Raw genomic sequence first — 22934 nt, 5'->3', positions numbered from 1 at the left:
CAGGGCCATTAACCACCCAAACAGACATTTAATTGTGTCATTTCTTTGTACAATTAAATACTTATATACAACCTCCTTACAGACCCATACTCAAGGCCCAGTACTTTTAGGCCCAAATTCGGGGCGTTACAATTTTTCCTATTCATGCCCATTTTTGTCCAAAATTTTAGAACTTGGTCAAATTGTTATTTAAGGACCTCTAATTAATAATCCAATGCAATTTCATACTTGAAGCTTCTAGAACACAAGTTTTACTACTTATTAAACTTAGTTCCTAAAGTCAAATTGAACACCTTAGGCATAGAATTTCTTCATGAAAATTTCACACAAACATGCAATCATATTATGGATCATTAAATAATTATAGAATAATTATTTCTATTTTGAATTTGTGGTCACGAAACCACTGTTGACTAGACCCTAATTTGGGATGTTATAGGCACGGACACGGGCCACGACACGGCCGTGTGACCGCTACAGCTTTGAAATTTTTCAATGTTTTCCAAAAAATTCTTTGAATTTTTGATTTAGTCTTGACTTATTTCTAATGTATATTTTGGGCGTTGAGGGCTCGTATATGGGAAAATATGAATGATTTTGATTGTGTTTTTATACAAATATTGATATGTTATGAAATATTAGAAATTATGTTTGTTTGTACTGTAAACTCCGGTAATACTCCGTAACCTTATTTCGACGACGGATACAAGTTAGGGGTGTTATGGACTTGGGTCACACGGTTGAGCCACATGCCCGTGTGCTAGGCTGTGTAACCTTCGAAAAGAAACCATTACAATGTACAGGGGACACATGGACATGTCACTTTGCCATGTGTCACACACAGTTGAGACACGTCCATGTCTTAGGCTGTGTGTAACACCCCAAACCCGGCCTGGAAGTTTGGCTCGAATCTGGCATGTCACATTGAGGTGTTTTTCGAAAACCATGTTTCTATTAAAAACCCTTCTTAATAATTAAAAAATTATACCCTTTTTAAACCTTGTTAGAAACCTCAGCTGAATAACATTCTTAACAACTTTGTAAAAATCTTGGCAGTTGCGGAAGCTTGATTTAAAAACAATTGCGGATACGTGATATTTTGAACAACAGTAGTTTCTTTGGAAAACCGTGTTCTAATACTAGCAATTATAAGAACAATAAGTAAAATTTCAAATTTGAAATCCAGAAAATTACAACGGCTTTACTACAACCCACATAAAACATTTAAAAGTAATAATCAAAACTATAAAATAAGCAGTGTGTGTGGCTTCCAACGAGCCCCTCGCACTCGATCCGTCTAAAGGTGGAAATTACCGAAGGTTAATAAGCGGGTGAGTTTCTGAAACTCGATGTGAAATCCCTACTATAAAAAGAACGATCAGGTCATATAAAAGAATTAAAAGTCTGGCCCCAGCCTTACTTACAGTTTCAGTATCAATTGGGCCTTAGCCCAACATAACAGATAGTACCAGATGGGCTTTAACCCATTATAGAATAAGAAACATTATCAGAACTAGAATCGAATCGTAATCGAATCGGTGATGAATCGAATCGATGTCGGTAGTAGAATCAAAATCAGAATATGAATGCAATCCCAACCCAATCCAGCCGTATACACCCCCGTACCAACCTTACACTCCATGTGGGGAATAGCTCAACCCACCCAGACCTACACTCCACAGAATTTGCAGCATGGCTGCCAGAACAGATATTGTGCTAGAGTCACCAGATACAGATATTTTGGCAGAGACACTAGAACAGATATTTGTGGCATAGCCACCAGAATCAGATAATGTGGCAAAGCCACTTAACAGAATACGTGGCACAAAGCCATCGATAACTGTAATAACTTCGGCACATAGCCATCAGTGACGGTAATATAACTGGCACACAGCCTTCGGTAAATATGATCGACACAGAGTCGTCAAAAAATATGTTAGGCACATAGCCACAGGTAAATACGTTTGGCACGAAGCCATAGTCAAGATGGCATGAAGCCATATTTAGGTTAGCGTAGAGCCATCGATAACGGGTCTATAATCGGCACGAAGCCCACAATATCAATACGAATCCCACAATAATGGCACACAGCCTTCGGTAACATGATAGGCACTCAGCCATCGATCGGTCCACAGTCGTCTCGAGTGACCCGTGCGACCTTAACAGATTAGATCTTCCTCCGTACGAAATCCCAACCCATGCAACATGTCATGTGTGCAGAATGTCATGCCCATATTTGAATCAAACAATCACAATCAGGTCATTCATATCACCAACATATATTTACAATCAAATCCGTCAACCACATAGTCCAAGTCAGTCACTTGCCCACAAGGGCAAAACAGTCATTTAACACCCTAGGGGCAAAATGGTAATTTTACCCCACGAGGGTATCTCGGTAATTCTACCCTATAGGGGTATTTCGATAATTCTACCTTACAGGGGTATTTCAGTAATTCTACCTTAGAGGGGTATTTCGATAATTCTACCCTACAGGGGTATTTCGGTAATTCTACCCTACAAGGGTATTTCAATAATTCTATCCTACAGGGGTGTTTCGATAATTCTACCCTACAGGGGTATTTCGGTAATTCTACCCTACAGGGGTATTTCGGTAATTTCACAAATCAAGGGTATTTTGGTAATTTTATAAACCAGGGGTATTTTGGTTTATTGATTGAGGGTATTTTGGTAATTTTGTAAACCAAGGGTATTTCAGTAATTTTGTAAATCGAGGGTAAAATGGTAATTCTGTAAATCAAGGGTAAAACGATAATTCTGTAAATCGAGAGTAAAATGGTAATTCTATCTTATTTCGGTAATTTTACAAATCGAGGATATTTGGGTAATTTTATAAATCGGGGGTACTTTGGTAATTTTACAAGTCGAGGGTATTTCAGTAATTTGGTAAACTAAAGTATTCTAAACAGGGATAACAATACGAATGGGCCTAAAGCCCTTCTCGGCCTAAATGGGCCCACACGCTCGTGTGGCCCTTTTAGCCCAAATCTTGTCACAGATATGAGATTCACCTAGCCTAGTCCAATATTTACTACACAATCAAACAACTTATCCAATTGGGCTCGTAGCCCATTGGGCCTACATGGCCCCTTTCGGCCCATCGCGGCCCGAAGTAGCCATCCTACAGCTAGAGTAGTGAGAAATACACACCTGATTAGAGACTGGAGTTAATCCACGCTCCGAGCACTCTTAGCCGATGCCCAACCCAAACGAGCACGCCATAAAGCGAAAGGGATCAGCCAAGAAAGGTACCTTTACTCTCCTCATGGTTCTCTCTATTTAAAGCCGACCAGATCCACTCTTATGTTAGCTTCCGATGTGGGAGCCCTCTATCATCAGAGTTTAAATTCAACACCAACTCTTGCCGCCCCTGTTAGCAAAATAAATGCTCTTTGCTTGCCATGGGATTCGATCCCATGCCTCCCCTTAAATACTCCATACGCTACTTGCCAATAAGCCACAAGGCTTTTTGTGTCACAATTTCTCCAACAATATTCTTAAGGCCTACCAACTACACCCAGGGTTTGATTCACCTTAAACCAAAATTTTTGCTAGAGTCCAGGTTTGAACCCAGGACTTCTCCAATGCTTCTCAGCACACTTAACCACTAAAACAAGCCTTCAACTACGAAATTTTCACGCACAACAGAATATTATAAGCTGCCTTCAACGACTCCCATGCTCAAGGCCCAAAACTTCTAGGCCCAAATTCAGGGTGTTACACCGTGTGTACAAGAAAATGGCCAAAATCAAGCCATTTCTCTCACCTTTTAAAGCCTGAACCTACTAGCAACTTTTAAATATACACAAGGCCTTAAAACATACCCAAATCATGCATAAAATGACCAAATCTTTATACCAAATGTCCATACAACCAATATGCCAAAAGGCACCTCAATCACAATTCATCAAACCTATCAAAACATGTGTATATTTATCCATTCATCAACCAATTACACCTAACCTATTTCCATTCCAAACTTACCATATTTGACTACATTTATATCATTACCAATAGTTCATAACTACCTCAAAGCATAATCCATCTTGGCCACATTATAAACATACCAAAACATAATCATTCCAAACATGCGTCCATTTAACCATATTAACAACCGCCAACTAAGCATCAAAATACATACCACAACTCCAAAGCAACATTACATGCCATGAACATCAATTAAACATTAGACATAAGTCCACCTATACATGACATTATAACCATGACCAAAACATCAAAATCTACTGATATAATCGCTGGATAGTGTGAAAGATCTTCAACAAGCTTCCAACTCGATCGAGCTTCCGATAATCTGTAAAGTAAGAGAAAGATAACCACATAAGCAAGGAATGCTTAGTAAGCTCGTATAAGCTTTAATCAGAATACTCCATTTTAAATATGAACTTTATAGGTCATAAATAAACCTATACAATGCCTCAAGATTTATCAAACTATATAACTATCAACTCATAAATGAATAGGTTCATTAACATCCCAAATATTTTCCATTTATAACATAATAAGGTCTTATAAGCTGAATTACATAATCATTAACCTTTTCTTAAAATGGCGAACCATTTCATTTACTTACTAATCATTCTATTTACTTAGCATAAGCTTGATTACATTATCAATTCACGAATTAGTGTATTTACTCACAACATAAGTAAACTCACATATAACATAAGTAAACTCTTTCCTCACTAGTAATTCCTTTAACTCAACAATCCTTTTTATTTCATCATATTGCATCTCAACTATGAACTTATCATTTCATTATCTATTGTCATCTGTTTTGTTTGCATAACACACAGGACATAAGCATAAACATCAACCATAACCACAAGCTAGTGCATTTAAACATAACTCTTTAAGGATCAACTACATGATAAACCATTTCGTAATAAATTACATCTTTTGATTTGTACCACCTTTTCATGAACATAAGCATATTACCATTTGAACACTTACCATTTCAATGTATTTAAGTAAGATTAAGCATGATATAATCCAATCAAAAGCTTGGTACAAGCCTAAGCATCATCCGCAACACAAGTTAGAGAATCAACTTATAAATCACTTGAAATAACATAAGGTAAGTCATATACATGAACAACATCATTTGCAATCATCAATTTCATGAACATAAACATACTTTCATTGAACATTACTTTACCAAGATTTCCAATTCGAAGAATGACTTACGTATAGGAGCACATCGTCATTCCAACCATAACACGCCAGATGCTCGTATGAGCCAATTCCTCCAAAAAAACATCAAATGCTCACAAGAGCTAGTCCAACCATAACACACCAATGCTCATAAGATCTAGTCCAACTAAAACACGCCAATGTTCATAAGAGCTAGTCCAACCAAAACACGACAATTCCCATAAGAGCTAGTCCAACAGAAACACGCCAATGCTTATAAGAGCTAGTCCAACTGAAACACACCAAACAAAGAGTATAACACGAGAGTTTGCAACAAATGTTGAACCTCGGTTTACTCAAAAATCAAATATATACATCCCTCCAAACCATCTCCACTCCAATCCCCCACAACACACCATATCACGATTGTACTCTATCCTGCGTTCCATCCAATCCGGACATCAAATTCAATAACATTTCACAAATATTCTTTCATCAACAACAATTATATATATCATTTGTAACATCTCAATTATTCAAAAATTCCTATAAATTTTATATTTTAAACCGTACGAACATAGCTGCCTAAATTTGCAGAAATGTCAAAGTACATGGGCTATTTGATAATTTTCCATTCTCCTCGATTTTCCACTCGATATTGATCTAAATTAATAATTTCATTCAATTCATTAATTTAGATAGCAAAAAAAATATTTTATGCAATTTAGTCTTTTTTGAATTTTTTACAAAATTACCCTTAACATTTTACTTTTATTCAATTTAGTCCCTGAGCCTAAAACATGCAAATTAACCATATTTATTGCAAAATCATGGAAACCAAATGTTAATAGCATCCATTTCAGCCATTTTTTCAATAATTTCACATCAAGTCCTTGAGCTATTACTATTTCAACAATTTAGTCCCTAATTCGCAAATTCATAAAAAATTACTTAACAAAATACTTTTAAATACCAGCTAACACTTCAAATTCATCATTTAATGTCTAAAATCACAAAGATTCATCAATTATAACATTCAAAATCTTTAACAGCTTCAAAAACAAAGGTACAGGCTAGTTGGACCTAGTTGCAATGATCTCCAAAACATTAAAATTATTAGAAACAGGGCTAAAATGACATACTATACAACTTCAAAAAGAAGATTGAATTCTCAACCCCTTCCATGGCTTCCTTCTTTCTCAATTTTGGCAAAACATAAAAAGAGAAAGATGATTGTGCTTTGTTTTATTTTATTACCTTAATAATTAGTTTTTTTAATTAATAAAACATATAAATTCATAATAAAACAAAGCCGACCGCCCACTCAAATATACTATGGTATATTTACCATATTAGTCCATGAATTTACTTTTTCATAGCTATTAAACATCTTTAGTTAATAGAATTCAATTTTCACACTTTTTACGATTTAGTCCTTATTAATTAATTAACTATCGAAACATTAAGATTTCTTAACAAAACATTAATACAACCTTAATAACGCTCCGTAAATATTTATAAAAATATTTATGACTCGGTTCATAGAAACGAGGTCTCGATACCTCATTTTCTAAAACCACTTTACCTTAGGGTCTTACTACTTGAACTTAATTAATCATTCAAATAGCATAAATTACCATATCAAAAACCTTTCTAAAACCATATTTAACTCAGAAATATTAAAAAAATAATATTTACGAACTTACTCGTCGAATTTGTGGCCCCAAAACTACTATTTCTGACACCACTGAAAAATGAGTTGTTACAACTGACACCTGCAACAATAGGTAAAACAGTTTAACTTTTGCCATTAAGTGGCTGGCACCTGATTCATGTCAATGTGCAGGTGGCTCTTGATGGCCAACATCAGTGGGCACCGATGTGACTCGACGAGCACGGGTCACGGTGCACTCAGGTAATTTTTTTTCATTCCTTTTTTCTTCCTTTCTTTACGTAACACCCTCCATTGGTTCCCCACTATAAAACCCTCTATTGGTCCCCCACCATTCCACCACCGCAAGCACGATCGCTATTCAGCAGAAATATTTTTTCCCATTTTACCCTAGTACTTAAAAAATGTAAGTTAATATAACATGTTATTAATATAAATGTTTTTTTCAATAATTTCTTCATTTTTTAAATTACTCGTGATAAATTGTTCAACTTTTACGCAGATATCGGAATGGATTCTCAATCTCTTCTAAATAATGAAAGTCACATTGCAAAGTTCGTACATGATATGGTAAATTTTTGACCAATTGAGACTTAAACAAAATCCATAAAATTTTTATTTTGAACGAGAAATAAAACATATTATTTTTACTATTTCTATAGAAATGGTACCGAGTTGTAAGACGTCAACTCCATGATTCGGGATATTTTCCCAATCAGAGGGTTTTACCATTTTTGAATGCCATGGGGTTTGGGGTAGTTGAATTCATTCAAATTGTTGACCTACGAGCCAATTTAGTATCAGCCCTAGTGGAAAGATGGCGTTCAAAGACACACACATTCCACCTCCGGTGTGGGGAGGTAACCATAACACTAAAAGATGTAGCAATCTAGCTAGGGTTGTCTATTGATGAAGAAGTAGTGATTGGGCCATGAAAAGTGATCGATCCATAGGGCACTTGTAAATGTTTACTTGGAAGAGTGCCCCCTAATGATGAGGAAGGAAGATTAACCGATATTAAATTTACCCGATTAAGAAATCATTTCAATCATCTACCAAGCCGTCCAACGCAAATGGAGATTATCTACATTGCAATTGTAACACTTCTAACCCGTATCTGTCTTCGGAATAAAGTTATGAAGTATTACCGAAACTTTCAGAACATTTACAAATAAATCGTGTCAACCACTGTTTATTCAAAACATCCTTTAAATGAACCCTTGAGGCCCAATATAAGCATTAAAATCAAGTCGGGACTTAATCAGAAACTCTAAGAATTTTTCGCGACATTTCAAAAATTTTCTAAGTTATAAGGTTCACACGCCCATGTAGTCCAAGGGACACACCCGTGTGACCTTGGGACATGCCCGTGCTGCAGGCCGTGTTCGACCCCGTGTAACTCTTTGACTTGTGCACACGACCATGCCACACGCCCGTGTTCTAGGCCGTGTGGTTAATTAAAATTTTTCGAAATTAGGTGTAGGTTTCACATGGCCAAGACACACGCCCGTGTTCTAGGTTGTGTAGCACACACGACTGAGACACATGCCCGTGTCTCTGCCTATGTGCTCAATTCCGAGCATTCTGTTTCTCTAATTTAAAGTGCAGGGGACACACGGCCTAACCACACACTCATGTACCAGGCGTGTGTCACACACGGTCTAGACACACGCCCGTGTGTTTGCCCATGTAGACAAAATAAAGCTATTTCTAGCTTCATTTCTAACCCAAAATCACACTAATGACCTGCACTTAAACTCACATCCAAATACCAACCATTTCAAGCATTCAAATTAAGCAAACTCTATCATTCAACATGACATATCATTACATGCATGCATGTCTATAATCTTACCTTGGTATATTCCATATGATAGGCATAATTTGAACAACCTTTTAACATGTATATAGCTACCATAGTATGACATTACAAGTATATAAAAAACAACCATTACTAGCCATTCCAATGGCTAGATTAAAAACCACATATTTAAGCCATCTATGGCCAAGTTATCCTATACATGCCATCATACCAAAATGATTTTACTATATATACCCAAAATAAGTTAGTGGATAGTGAGATGATGCTCCAATGATCTCCAACCTTTGCGAGCTTCCGAGCACTATAAAATAGGGGAAAATAAAACAGAGTAAGCATTACATGCTTAGCAAGTTCGTATAATGGAAACTAAACTTACCAACCCTGATTATTAAATCTAAACATACAAAGTCATGTTTTCCATCAACTTGGCAAAATTTCCTAAACACATGCATTCAATCAAACATGTTAGTCACAAAACATTCATATACACATACACCAAGTAACATAGATGAGCTCATCATGCAATATTATTTCAAGACATTATCATTTCATCTTGTAATTCTCTCTTCATGCCAAGAGTTTTGTCCGTTGAATCATTGAAATTTCGGTGGATACTCAAGTGGTACACTCAAGGTGTACAATTCATTAACCCGTCAAATCTTATTCAAGAGTACCCATTAGGGCATTTAATCAAAGATCAAACTCTCGAGCCACATATCATATTGCAGGATTACCAGTCCAGGCTAAATCCTTTATGTAACGTGTGCTCAGTAGAGCTCAATTAGAATTTCTAGTCCAGGCTAAATTCTAATTATAACATATACTCAAGAGGGATTATATCAGGATTACCCGTCTAGGCTAAATCCTTTCTATAACTAGGTCAATAGGATTACTTGTTCGAGCTAAATCCCGTCAGCAACAAATGCAGGACCTCATTTTATAAGGCAATCACATTTATCCATCAAAATTCAATATTCAAACGAAACTTTACCCTTTTCTAAAATTTCCGAACATGTAATCATTTCACACATTTATAATATTCACATAAATATAAATCATATTGCATACAAACATAGCATTCAAGTTAACATATTTACATGCTCGATTAAGCTACACGAACTTACCTCGACACTGGTTTGCGTAAATAATCTACTAGTTCGAAACCTTTTCTTTTCCTCGATCTAACCTCGAATTTGTATTGTCCAGATCTATATAAGTAACTTTAATAATCAATTTCACACGTTTCATATTCATTTGGACTCAATTTACATCCTAGGAAAAATTACCATTTTGCTCTTAACTTTTTTGTAAATTCCAATTTCGTCTCTAGGCTCAGAAAATGAAATTCATGCAATTTACTCCCTATTCCAAGCCTAACCGGAATTTCAACATAAAATTTATAGCACATATTTTCTATAATTTTCAAATTTTTTCATCAGTTTTCACAACTTTACATTTTAGTCCCTAATTCATGTTTTCATCAAAAATCACATTGTAAAAGTTGTTTATCTATCAACAACCTTTCATTTTCTACCATAAATTTCAAATTTTTAGCATATACATCCACGACCTAATTTTCACACTTTGATAACTCTTCAAATTGATTCTCCAAATAGATAGATTAAGCTATCTCGATTTCAAAAATATCAAAATTACTAAAAATGGGACAAGAAAACTTACCCAATTAAGCCATGAAAGTTTCTTCTTTCTCTCCTAGGGTTTCCATGTATTTTTGGGGAAGAAGATGAGTAAATAAGATGATATTTTCTTTTTCATCTTTTAATTAATTAAATTATTTCAAATTCTAATTTAGTCCTTACTCTTTTCCTAAATTTCCATGGAGGAGTCACTGAAATATCTACATACCTTTCTTTAATAGTCTAATTACAATATAAGGACCTCAAGTTTTGAATTCCATTGCTATTTAATCCTTCTAGCTACTAGAATTTAACTTTTTCATTTTATGCGATTTAGTCCTTCCCGTAATTAAGCACTAAATCGATAAAATTTTATTATCAAAATTTTTACATGATATTTCTAGCAAATTACGGACCATGTAATAAAATAAAAATATATCTTATTTTCTAATCGGATTTATGGTCTTGAAACCACTATTCCAATTTCACTAAAAAATGAGTTGTTACAGCAATAACATATATTTTGCAACTGATAGGCGGGGTATTGATGCCGAATGTAAATCATAATAAAGTCCATATCATGTACCTCCCTTTACTAGAAGATCTGGCCCAAATCGAGAATTCTAGTTGGGGCTCTACAGTATTGGCATGTTTATATCGGGAGCTTTGTCACGTGACAAAGCCGTCTACAAATACCATAGGTGGTTGTTGCCTTTTACTGCAGTCATTGGATGTCATTTTTGGCATCAATGAGTCACCAATTGTGGGTGTGGCCATTTGTAAATAGGTGATTGATAATTCGACTTTACTTTTTGTTTCTTAATTGTATGGTATAGTAATTTTTTTTTTTGATGCAAAAAATAATCCAAAATATGAAAGTGTTTTTCAGATGGGCGATGATACCAAGAATCGGATGATTGTACACCACTTTCGTATACTGCCAGATGGTAGAGGCTCATTCTGGGGATAATGTAAAATAAATTATTTATTTGCCAAAAAATTTAACTTAACTAAAAATGTCTACTCTATACTGTGCAGTTTCTATGGATGCCATATAAGGAGGAAGAAATTGCGGCCCTCATACCATCATGGATTCACGAGTAGCAAGCTCTATTCATGACATCATGGGTTCACGAGTAGCAAGCTCTATTCGTGACAAACGCCCCATTGTTTAGATTCCATATGGTCGAGTAGCACGTAGTGGATCAGGTCTTGAAACAGTTCAGTTGCATGCAACCTATCTCAAACCCTTCACAGGACTTCAAAGAAGTCCACGAGATAGAAAAAAAAAAGAGGTAGGGACGCCATAAATTGTGCAAACCAACATGCTCTGTACATTATTTTGTTGAATTCCCGACATCAAAGGTGGACACCTTTGTAGTCTCAAAGCCTGGGTTCTTTCCTACGAGCGAGTACGCAGCTTAGTACATGGTCCCGGAACACGCACAACCAGAATCTTCTCGATGGCAATGGATGAACACACAACTGAGCTGTAACTGAGTTCCACCATTCGAAAACACAAAATCTGCCTCATACCCTGACCCCGAGCCCTAATATACGGCATCCGGATCCTCATCGCATACCCTCCATCCCTAACAACAACCTCTTTCACTCGAGATGTTTAGCGACGACTCTAACCTCAATATTTGGTACATTTCAGGTCATCCTCGTACCACCTGGAGCTTCAAGGAAGCGCATACACCTACCGTGGAGGATATTTTTGCCTCAGCCCATCAGGTATCGCAATACCTCGTCACACCCAATGATGGGACATACAATTATACCACTTTTTTAATACACCAGTACAAACACTGGAGGTTGACCCAAGCATTTACCAATCCACGCCAATGGAGATAGGCCTAGCGTTACACTGCGAAGCCAGAGACATCGCCAAGATCCAAGCAATTTTGATTTTTTGTAATTATTAACTTTGTACATATTCTTTCAATACAAAAAAAAAACATATTTTAACATAATACTTTGTTTGCATAGATGAATACAAAATATTAAGCATAAAAAAATTATAATTCAACCAACAAATAATATGGACCTAAATTGATTTATAGATATAAAAAATATGAATATTGTATACGTTTGATATACAAAAAAAAAATCCAACAAAAAATAATACAAACCAACATTGATTTGCAGATAAAAAAATACAAACATTTTGAATAGTAGTTTTTCCACTAGTTTTTCCACAGTTAGTCATCTTCTGCCTAAATCAGCTCCATGTTGCATTTAGTATTTTTTACCATTTTTGCCCGCCATCTTCTTTAACTATAACTGGTCTACACAATTCATCATCTTTGATGAAGAAAGCCATCAACTTTTGTAAATCATAATTGGGTGTAACCGATACCTCCACCCTTTAATGGCATAACCATTACGTTTCATGTGACAATATATAATTTAACTCCGATAAAATATGACAGTTTATAATTCAACCCTGAAATTCAATTGTACACTCCCAACCACTTCCATCTACAATGTAACAGCCCAATTTCAGTGAAATCGGAATAGTGGTTTTGGGACCACAAATTCGAGTCCGAAAAATGAAATTATTTAAATTTCATAAAATGATAGGTATTATGATAGAAATATTCGATGAAAATTTTTATCAAAAAATTTTATCAATTATGTGTCTAATTGCAAAAAGGACTAAATTGAATAAAATGTCAAATTTGAATTCTAGTAGTTATAGGGATTAAATAGCTATAGAATTAAAAATGAGAAGTCCTTATATGGCAATTAGACCATTGATGAAAACCATGTAGATATTTTTAATGAGTCATCCATGGAAAAATTGAAAAAGGTTAAGGACTAAATTGGAAATTGAATTAAATAAATTATGATAAATGATTAAGTAGAATTAAATCCATTTTATATCATCTTATTCTTCATCAATTACATGGAAACCCTAGGAGAGAGAAAGGAAATTTCTCAAGCTTGATTTGGTAAGTTCTATATCCCGATTTTAGTGATTTTTATATTTTTGAGATCGGGAAAGCTTAATTTCTTTATTTGGGTGATTAAATTGAAAGAAAATCAAAGTTTAGAAAATTACCCATGGATGAATATGTTGTAAATTGAAAGTTTTTGATAGAAAGTGAAAGATTATTGATAGATAAGTCACTTTTACAAGGTGATTTTTAGTGAAAACAAGTGTAGGGACTAAATTGCAAAGTAGTGAAATTCTTGGAAAAATTCTAAAAATTATGAAATACATGTGCTGTAAAAGTTATATTGAAATTTTGAATAAGCTTTAAATAAGGAGTAAATTGTATGAATTTCAATTTCCGAGCCTAGGGACGAAATTGGAATTAATAAAAAGTTTAGGGGCAAAATAGTACTTTTGCCTAAAATGTGAAGTGGTCTTGATTGAATGTAAAAATCATAGAATTGATGATTAAATTTATTTATATAGATCCGGAAGTGTCGAACAAAGAAAAAGATTGAGGGAAAGAAAAAGTTTCGAATTAGTAGATACGATCAATTCCCGAGGTAAGTTCGTATAACTAAATTAAGCATGTAAATGTGTTGAATTGATTGTTGAATATTGTGCATTATGATTTGTAATTGGTATGTACATGTAATAAATCAATCTTGATTTGTGATTTACATGTAAATGATGAAATATTACATGAATCCGTTTGAATATTGATTTCCGATTGGACAGGTGATTACCTTGTATATGAGATCATGCATATGTTGCAGTAAAGGTTGTTTCGAAAGGGATAATCTTTTGATCTTATTATGAAAAGGAATGTAACCCGAAAGAGTGATACTTGAAAAGGATTTATGTACCCAAATGGTACAACTTGAAAAGGTTATGTACACTTTGTGTGTACACTTGAAAAGGAAAGGTATGCTTTGTGTATACCATATGAAAAGGAAAGGTACACTTTGTGTATACCACTTGAAAAGGAAAGGTACACTATATGTGTACACTTGAAAAGGTTATGTGCACTTTGAGTGTAAAAAATGAAAAGGGTATGTACACTTCGCGTGTACCACTTGAAAAGGGAATTTACACCTCGAGTGTACAACTAGAAAAGGAAAAGTCCATCAGAAATTCAAAAATTCAACGGAAATGTTTTTACAAGTGAAATAAGAAGAAATGACATGATGAGATCATCTATGCATAATAATGTTTTTGTACTAACCAAATTTGGTTGAATGATTGTGTATAGGTCATATTTGCTAGTTTGCTAAATTGATGGATAAATTGCTTTATGTGTGATTTACTTGTTATATATGAGTGGTAAGTGTAGTTTGGTTATATGAACTTACTAAGCATATAATGCTTACTAGGTTTATTTTTCTCTGTTTTATAGTGCTTGAAGCTTATGAAGGTTGGATCGGGTCGGAGTATCATCACACTATCAACTATTTAATATTGGTATAAACGATAAACTCATTTTGATATAATGGCATGTATAGGCTAATGAGGCCAAATGATGATGTAATATGTTTGTTTACAACTTAGCCATTGGAATGGCTAGTAATATGTATTTTGTGATAATGTGGTATGTTCATAATCAACAAGATACAAATCACCTGTCATAAAACTTGATTTACAAACCAATGTAAAGGTAAGCTTTAAAGTATGTTTAAAAGTTGGAAATGTTAGATTGAATTATGGAAATTGGTTGAAATGGATGGTATATATTTATAAGTTTTCATGTAGGAAAATGGTTAAGCTTGGGTGAGAAATTGGGCTAGAAAATGGCCTTATTTCATCCACATGGGTAAGATGCACGAGCTTGTGTCTAAGCCGTGTGTGACACACGGATAGCCCACAAGCATGTGAAATGACCATGTGTCCCCTGCATCTTTAAATATGAAGTCAGGGTAGTACATAGGTAGAAGACACGACTGGGTGTCTTGGTCGTGTGAAGGACAGGGGTTTCAAGCATGGCCGTGTGTCAAAACTGTGTAAAAATGGCTTAAAAATGGTGAAAGATCAGTGTACTACACGGCCTGGCCACATGGGCGTGTGCCCAGGCCGGTGCCCCTTTGATACTTAAGAAATTGTAAGTTAGAATTCCACACGGCTGGCCACATGGCCATGGGATCTCAACGGGCGTGTGCCCCTATCTTCAAGGAAAAATTTTCAAAGTTGCTATTTAGTCCTGAACCATTTCCAAAGCATGTTTTGGGCCCCGTAGGCCCATATTAGGGACTTTAAGTTGAATATTTGAATAGAATTGATTTGAAATGCATATTTATAACTCAGTTTTGTATAAATGTTAGTGTAAAAATCTAATAATGCCTCGTAACCCTATTTCAGTGATGGATACGGGTTAGGGGTGTTACATTTATTGGTATAAGAGCTACGATTTAGTCGATTCTCAGACTAACGTAGCAAGTGTGAATTTAGCTATACATGCCATTATATAATTGATGATAATGTGATATATTCTGACCATTTTAAATGTGTTTTTCATATAGTAAATGTCTTCCAATCGAGCAAGAGCAGAATCTGAGGAAGCTGAGAGCGCTTCTCAAGCTTTCATACGACGAGCTATAAATGGTAGTAGTAGTAGAAGGTCCGAATCAGAGGGCCGAAGTGAATATGCTAAAGAGGATTTCTTTGAAATGTTGGATAAATGGTTTCTTTAATATTTGAGAAGAAATTCAACTACTTTCCAATCACAACCTCCCCCACCAAATACTCAGTCTGTTCTTGAGAGACCATCGGGTACTGAAACTGTTAGAATTGGTAAAGCTCTAGTGGATAAACTCAAAAAATATGGAGCTGAGGAATTTAGAGCTACAATTGAAGATGATCCAGAAAAAGCTAAATTCTGGCTGGAAAATACTACCCGAGTGTTGGACGAATTATCATGTACTCTAGCTGAATGCTTGATATGTGTTGTATCTTTGTTAAAGGACACGGCTTATCACTGGTGGAAAACAGTAAGTTTAGTAGTTCCAAAAGAAAATATTACTTGGGAATTCTTTCAATCTGAGTTCAGAAAGAAATATATTAGTCAAAGATTCTTAGATCAGAAAAAGGAAAGAATTTCTAGAATTAAAGCAAGGGAACAGGTCCGTTGCGGAATATGAAAGGGAGTTTGTTCAGTTAAACCAATATTCTAGTGAATGGGTACAAACAGAGACAGAAATGTGTAAACATTTCGAGGAAGGATTAAATGAAAATATAAAATTACAGATTGGTATTTTGGAAATAAGAGAGTTTGCAGCACTTGCTGATCGTGCAAAGAAAGTGAAGAGCTAAGTAAAGAAAAGAAGAAGGCAAATAGAGAAGCCCGATTCTCTGGGAAAAGACCTATTAGTAGGTCTCAATCATTTTCTTCAAAGAAATCAAAGAGGTATCAAGAAGGATCTACTACTTCAGCTAGGTATTCAAGTCAAGAGCGTGGTTTTCAACGCTTTAATCGCAGTCTTCGTCACCGTCAGTGACTAGTGTTGGAAGTATGGGAAATGTGAGGCCAAAATTAAACATTGTAACAAATTTTATCATGAGGAATGTTGAATGAAAATCGGTGCATGTTACAAATGTGGTTCATTTGATCATTTCCTGAAAGATTGTCCAGAAATAGTAGAAAGAGATGCTGAACAGACTTCAAAACTAGGTAGCACTACTTTAAGGGGCAGACCACCTAGACACCCCAGAAATGTTAGTGGTAGCCGAAGTGCTACAAAAGATTCAAATGCTAAATCTGAGGCCAGAGCTCCTCCAAGAACATATGCCATACGAGCCCGAGAATATGCTTCAGCGGCAGATGTCGTTACTGGTACTTTTTCTTTACTAGATACTGATATTATTGCATTAATTGATCCTGGTTCCACACACTCGTATATATGCACAAATTTAATAGATGTTAAAAATTTATCTATTGAATTCACTGAATTTATGGTGGAAGTTTCAAATCCTTTGGGTCAATGTGTAAAGGTGGATAAAGTTTGTAAAAACTATCCACTTATGGTAAAGGGTAAATCATTTAATGCTACTGCCTTTTGATGAATTCGATGTGATATTGGGAATGGATTGGTTAACCCAACATGATGCAGTGGTTAATTGTAAGCAGAAGTATATTGTGTTGAAATGTCAAGATGGTGAGTTACTTCATGTTGAATCTAACAAGCTAGATGGATTATTTAATATGATTTTAGCAATAGCAGTACAGAAATGTATAAGGAAGGGGTATGATGCTTATCTTGCTTATGTGTTGGATACTAAGGTAACCGAGTCAAAGATTCAATCCGTGCTAGTCATATGTGAGTTTCTAGATGTTCTTCCAGAAGAATTGCCTGGCTTACCACCTATCAGAGAAGTGGGATTCTCTATAGATTTAATTCCAGGAACAACACCAATATCGATAGCACCTTATCGAATAGCTCATGCCGAGTTAAAAGAGTTGAAGGCGCAGTTACAAGAATTAATTGACAAGGGTTTTGCTAAACCTAGTTTCTCACCATGGGGTGCTTCGGTGTTATTTGTAAAGAAGAAAGATGGATCTTTGAGGTTGTGTATTGATTACCGGCAACTCAACAAAGTCACTATAAAGAATAAATATCCACTACCTTAAATTGATGACTTATTTGATCAGTTGAAGGGAGCTACTGTATTTTCAAAGATTAATCTTCATTTGGGTTATTACCAGCCCTGGGTAAAGGATTCAAATGTTCCAAGGACAGCTTTCAGAACTAAATATGGTCATTACTAATTCTTGGTGATGCCATTTGGATTAACAAATGCACCAGCAGTGTTTATGGATTTAATGAATAGGATTTTTAGATCGTACCTAGACAGGTTTGTCGTGGTATTCATAGATGATATTTTAGTTTATTCTCGAAGTGAAGATGAACATGTTGAACATTTGATGATTGTTTTGAAAAATTTACGGGAAGAAAATTGTATGCCAAGGTTAGTAAATGTAAATTTTGGCTACGAGAAGTTAGCTTTCTTGGTCATATTGTATCTGTTGAAGGCATCAGGGTTGATCCGAACAAAATTTCAGCAATTATTAATTGGAGTCCACCAAAGAACGTGTCAGAGGTTAGAAGTTTTCTGGGTCTAGCTGGATATTATCAGAGGTTTGTTAAAGGATTTTCAATGATTGCTTCTCCAATAACTCGTTTGTTACAGAAAGATGTAAAATTCGAGTGGAATGATCAATGTCAGTAGAGTTTTGATAGACTGATGACTTTGTTGACTGAAGCACCTATGTTAGTACAACCTGAATCGAGTAAGGAATTTGTAATTTATAGTGATGCATCTTTAAATGGTTTAGGTTGTGTTTTGATGCAAGAAGGTAAAGTGGTTGCTATGCTTCAAGACAACTTAAACCACATGAAAGAAATTACCCGATACATGATCTTAAGCTAGCAGCCATAGTGTTTGCTTTGAAAATATGGTGACATTATTTATATGGTGAAAAATGTCATATTTACACTGACCATAAAAGTCTGAAGCATTTAATGACACAAAAAGACTTGAATTTAAGGTAACGCAGGTGGCTCGAGTTAATAAAGGATTATGATTTGATTTTTGACTATCATCCAGGAAAGGCCAATGTTGTGGCAGATGCACTGAGTAGGAAATCTTTATTTACTTTAAGAGCAATGAACACCCGATTATCTTTGTCAGATGATGGTTCGGTTGTAGATGAATTGAAAGCTAGACCGACATTTATACAACAAATTTATGAAGCATAAAAGAGTGACAATGAGTTGCAAGTTAAATGAGAACAATGTCAAAAGAATTTCGATTCAGAGTTTCAAATTAGGTCTGATGATTGCTTGTTGCTTAAAAACAGAATATGTGTTCCGAAGAACTCAGAACTGGTACAAAAGCTTTTGTATGAAGCTCATAATGGTACGATGTCAGTTCATCCTGGTAGTAATAAAATGTATAATGATTTGAAAAAGATGTATTGGTGGCCGGGATTGAAAAGAGATATTTCTGAATTCGTAGCCAAATGTTTAATATGTCAACAAGTGAAAGCTGAGCATCAGATGCCTTCAGGGTTATTACAGCCAATCAATATACCGGAGTGGTAATAGGAAAGGATTACCATGAACTTTGTAACGGATTGCCTATGTCACTAAGAAAGAAAGATACCATTTGGGTAGTTGTTGACAGGTTAACAAAATCGGCACATTTTATACTAGTACGTATGGACTTTTCATTGGATAAATTAGCCGAATTGTATGTCTCTGAGATTTTTAGATTGCATGGTGTACCAGTTTCTATTGTTTCTGATAGAGATCCTTGTTTTACATCCCAATTTTGGTATAAATTGCAAGAAGCAGTGGGAAGACAGTTGCATTTTAGTATTGCATTCCATCCTCAAACTGATGATCAATCAGAACGGGTGATCCAGATCTTAGAAGACATGTTACGGTGTTGTGTGCTTGAATTTGAAGGTAACTGGGAAAGGTATTTGCCTCTGATTGAATTTTCCTGTAATAATAGCAACCAATCTAGTATTAAAATGGCACCGTATGAAGCTTTATATGGTCGGAAATGTAAAACACCATTGTACTGGACAAAGCTCAGTGAAAAGAATATTCATGGCATTGATTTAATTCGAGAAACTGAAGAAAAGGTAAAAGTGATACAAGACAGCTTAAAAGCAACTTCAGACAGACAAAAGTCTTATGCTGATCTTAAAAGAAAGGAAATTGAGTTTAAGATTGGTGATAAGGTATTCTTGAAAGTGTCACCCTAGAAGAAATTTTTCTATTTTGGTCGTAAAGGAAAATTAAGTCCTTGGTTTATTGGACCATATGATATCATTGAAAGAATTGGACCGGTAGCTTATCGGTTAGCATTACTGAGAGAACTTAAAACAATTCACAATGTTTTTCATGTGACAATGTTAAGACAGTATCGATCGGATCCATCACATGTTATCTCTCCAAAAAAAGTAGAAATTTAGCCCGACGTGACGTATAGTGAGGAACCAATTAAGATTTTAGAACGAGAAACAAAAGAATTTAGAAATAAAAAGATAGCACTGGTAAAGGTTCTTTGGCAGAAATATGGAATTGAAGAAGCTACTTGGGAACCTAAAGATATCATGAAAAGGCAGTACCCGAATCTCTTCACTGGTAAGATTTTCGAGGACGAAAATCCTTAAGAGGAGAGAGTTGTAACAGCCCAATTTCAGTGAAATTAGAATAGTGGTTTCGAGGTGTAACACCCCGAACCCGAGACCATCGCCGGTGTCGGACACGAGGGGTTAACAAGCTAAATCCACATACTTCGCCCACCAATTGACATTTCCAGTCAGGCTGGAAAACTGCGTCACTGTCGCCTTAAAAATCATATCTCGAGTTTCAAAACTCGGAAACTGGTTTCGTAAATTTTCCCTGAATTTATACTCATATATCCATCCATGGATTTATTTATTGAATTTTTGGTTGGGCCAATTGGTACAGTTTATTAGTTAAAGTCACCCATGTTACAGGGATCGACTGCTCTGACCTCCGCGCGTTACAACTTGAATATCTCTCTGTACAGGGCTTTAATCCTTGTTCCGTTTGTTTCTAATGAAACTAGACTCAAAATGGAATCTGTAAATATAAGGCATGACTCCTAATTATTTCTGGATAATTTATAGTAAATTTTTAAAGTTACGACAGGGGACCCAGAAACCGTTCTGGCCCTGTCTCACAATAGCTTTAATATCTCTTAACATGTGACTCCTATGACCGTTTCGTTTCTTCCATATGAAAGTAGACTCATCAAGGTTCATTTAAATACCTTATTCAATATTTAATACCACTCCTACAAATTTTGGTGATTTTTCACATTCACGTCACTGCAGCTGGCAGCATCTGTTTTTAAGGTAGGTCTTACCTATTTTGTAGTCTCCATGAACCAACTAGTCTTGCCATACATAGGTTCACATATGATCATTTTAACCATACCAATGGCTGATCATGTGACCAACACTCCCATTTCCAATCCATAATCACATCATGACACCATATATATATATACAAACCGCAAATAGTCTAAGTTCGTACTTCACTTTTACGAGCCATTTTCGCATGGCCGTACACATATACATCACAACATATTTGAACCAACAAGGGGTAGTCCTATACATGCCATTTCAAAGTTCAACCAAAAATTTATACCAAAATGGAGGCTTTGATAGTGTAGATGACTTCGACTTTAATGATCCCGAATCCGATTGCTATCGAGCAAAATCTATAAAACAGAGAGCCAAAGCAACGGGGTAAGCATTTTTATGCTTAGTAAGTCTCAAGGAATAAAATCAGCTTTAATTAAAGCAATACATTCACATAGCCAAATGCATCATTTCATTAATACACATTCACATAATCATTCTTACTTCACACTTCATCATTATATACTTTCACAAGGTATCAACCAATTCAATAGCTGAAATTCGTTAGTCGATTGAGCGAATGTTGCTCAAGCATGTCGACTTTTCCAATGCACATATAATCATACCTTATTCTTTGGGCTTTTCGAGCGTACTAATGGAATTTATTACAGCAGCCAACACTCACCTCCAGCCCAAGCTTCTTGAATACAACCGGATATAACCACGTGCACGAATGCCTTGGTCTTAGCCGGATAGAACGACTCGCACGAATGCCTTGGTCTTAGCCGGATGTAGCCACTAGCACAATTGCCTTGGTCTTAACCGGATATAATTTCCAGCATAAATGTCGTCGGGACTTAGCCCGGATATCATTCAATTGCTCATGCACACATACATCAATAATCATTAGACATTCATGTTTCATTTTCGTTACTAAGGCTCAAACACAAATGTAATCACTAGCATAATCGCCTTGGGACTTAGCCGGGTATCATTCAAATACTCATACACACATAAATCAATAATCATTACACATCCATATTTCATTTCACATAATTCAAGTAGGGTCACTTCTTGAGGACTTACCTCGGATGTTGTCGAACGGCTTTTACGGCTATTCGATCACTTTTTCCTTCCCCTTGTCCAATTGTGGCCCTCTAAGCTCTTGAGCTAATTCAAACAAATTCAATTTATTAAAACCTCATTATGCTAGCTTATGGCCGAATATGACAAGGAGTTTAAATGGTCATATGGCCACCCTTTAGCTTGAATACACAATGGTCATGCACATTTTATACTACATCAAGCAATTCAATACAATTCATTCAAGCATCAAGGAAAAGCTAAGGCCATCAATAGGCTACCTAAGGCCGAATATACTTGCAATTTCACAAACATTCTTCAACATTTTCTTCTTTAAACAAACATATTCATCACTTACTTCATAACCAAAACATCATGTGCAAACATATATATACATATATGTGCATGGCCGAATTTCAAGGTGTCCCTAGCCATCCAAAACACAAATTTTAACTAACATGCAAGAAGCATGAACCATGCTCATGAATGCATCATGGCCGAATACATCACAATCATGCCCCTTTTCATCTTCAATCATGGTTAAACAAAAAGAAAACTCAATGTCTTAGTCAAGATGGCTACAAAGAAATTTCAAGAGTAGACAATCCATCATTGCATGCATCATCATCAAGCTTCACACTTAGCATGCAATGGCTTTATCACAATATCAACTTTGACCAAATACCACTTCCATGGCATAACAAGGATTTGAA

At 35.5% G+C, this 22934-nt stretch overlaps 1 long non-coding RNA gene across 1 annotated transcript; it reads right to left on the bottom strand.

Moving 5' to 3' along the window:
- Nucleotides 1–21255: 21255 nt before the first annotated feature.
- LOC128286576 (uncharacterized) lies at nucleotides 21256–22303 on the bottom strand. The gene is made up of 2 exons (XR_008277189.1): nucleotides 22225–22303; nucleotides 21256–21497 (listed from the first exon to the last, which is right to left on the bottom strand). It is a non-coding gene; the product is annotated as an uncharacterized LOC128286576 (long non-coding RNA).
- Between the last annotated feature and the right edge of the window lie 631 nt (nucleotides 22304–22934).

Source organism: Gossypium arboreum, chromosome 13, assembly GCF_025698485.1.
Source record: "Gossypium arboreum isolate Shixiya-1 chromosome 13, ASM2569848v2, whole genome shotgun sequence".
In the NCBI taxonomy this organism is placed as follows: Eukaryota; Viridiplantae; Streptophyta; class Magnoliopsida; order Malvales; family Malvaceae; genus Gossypium; species Gossypium arboreum.
This window is presented reverse-complemented; position numbering and strand designations above follow the sequence as displayed.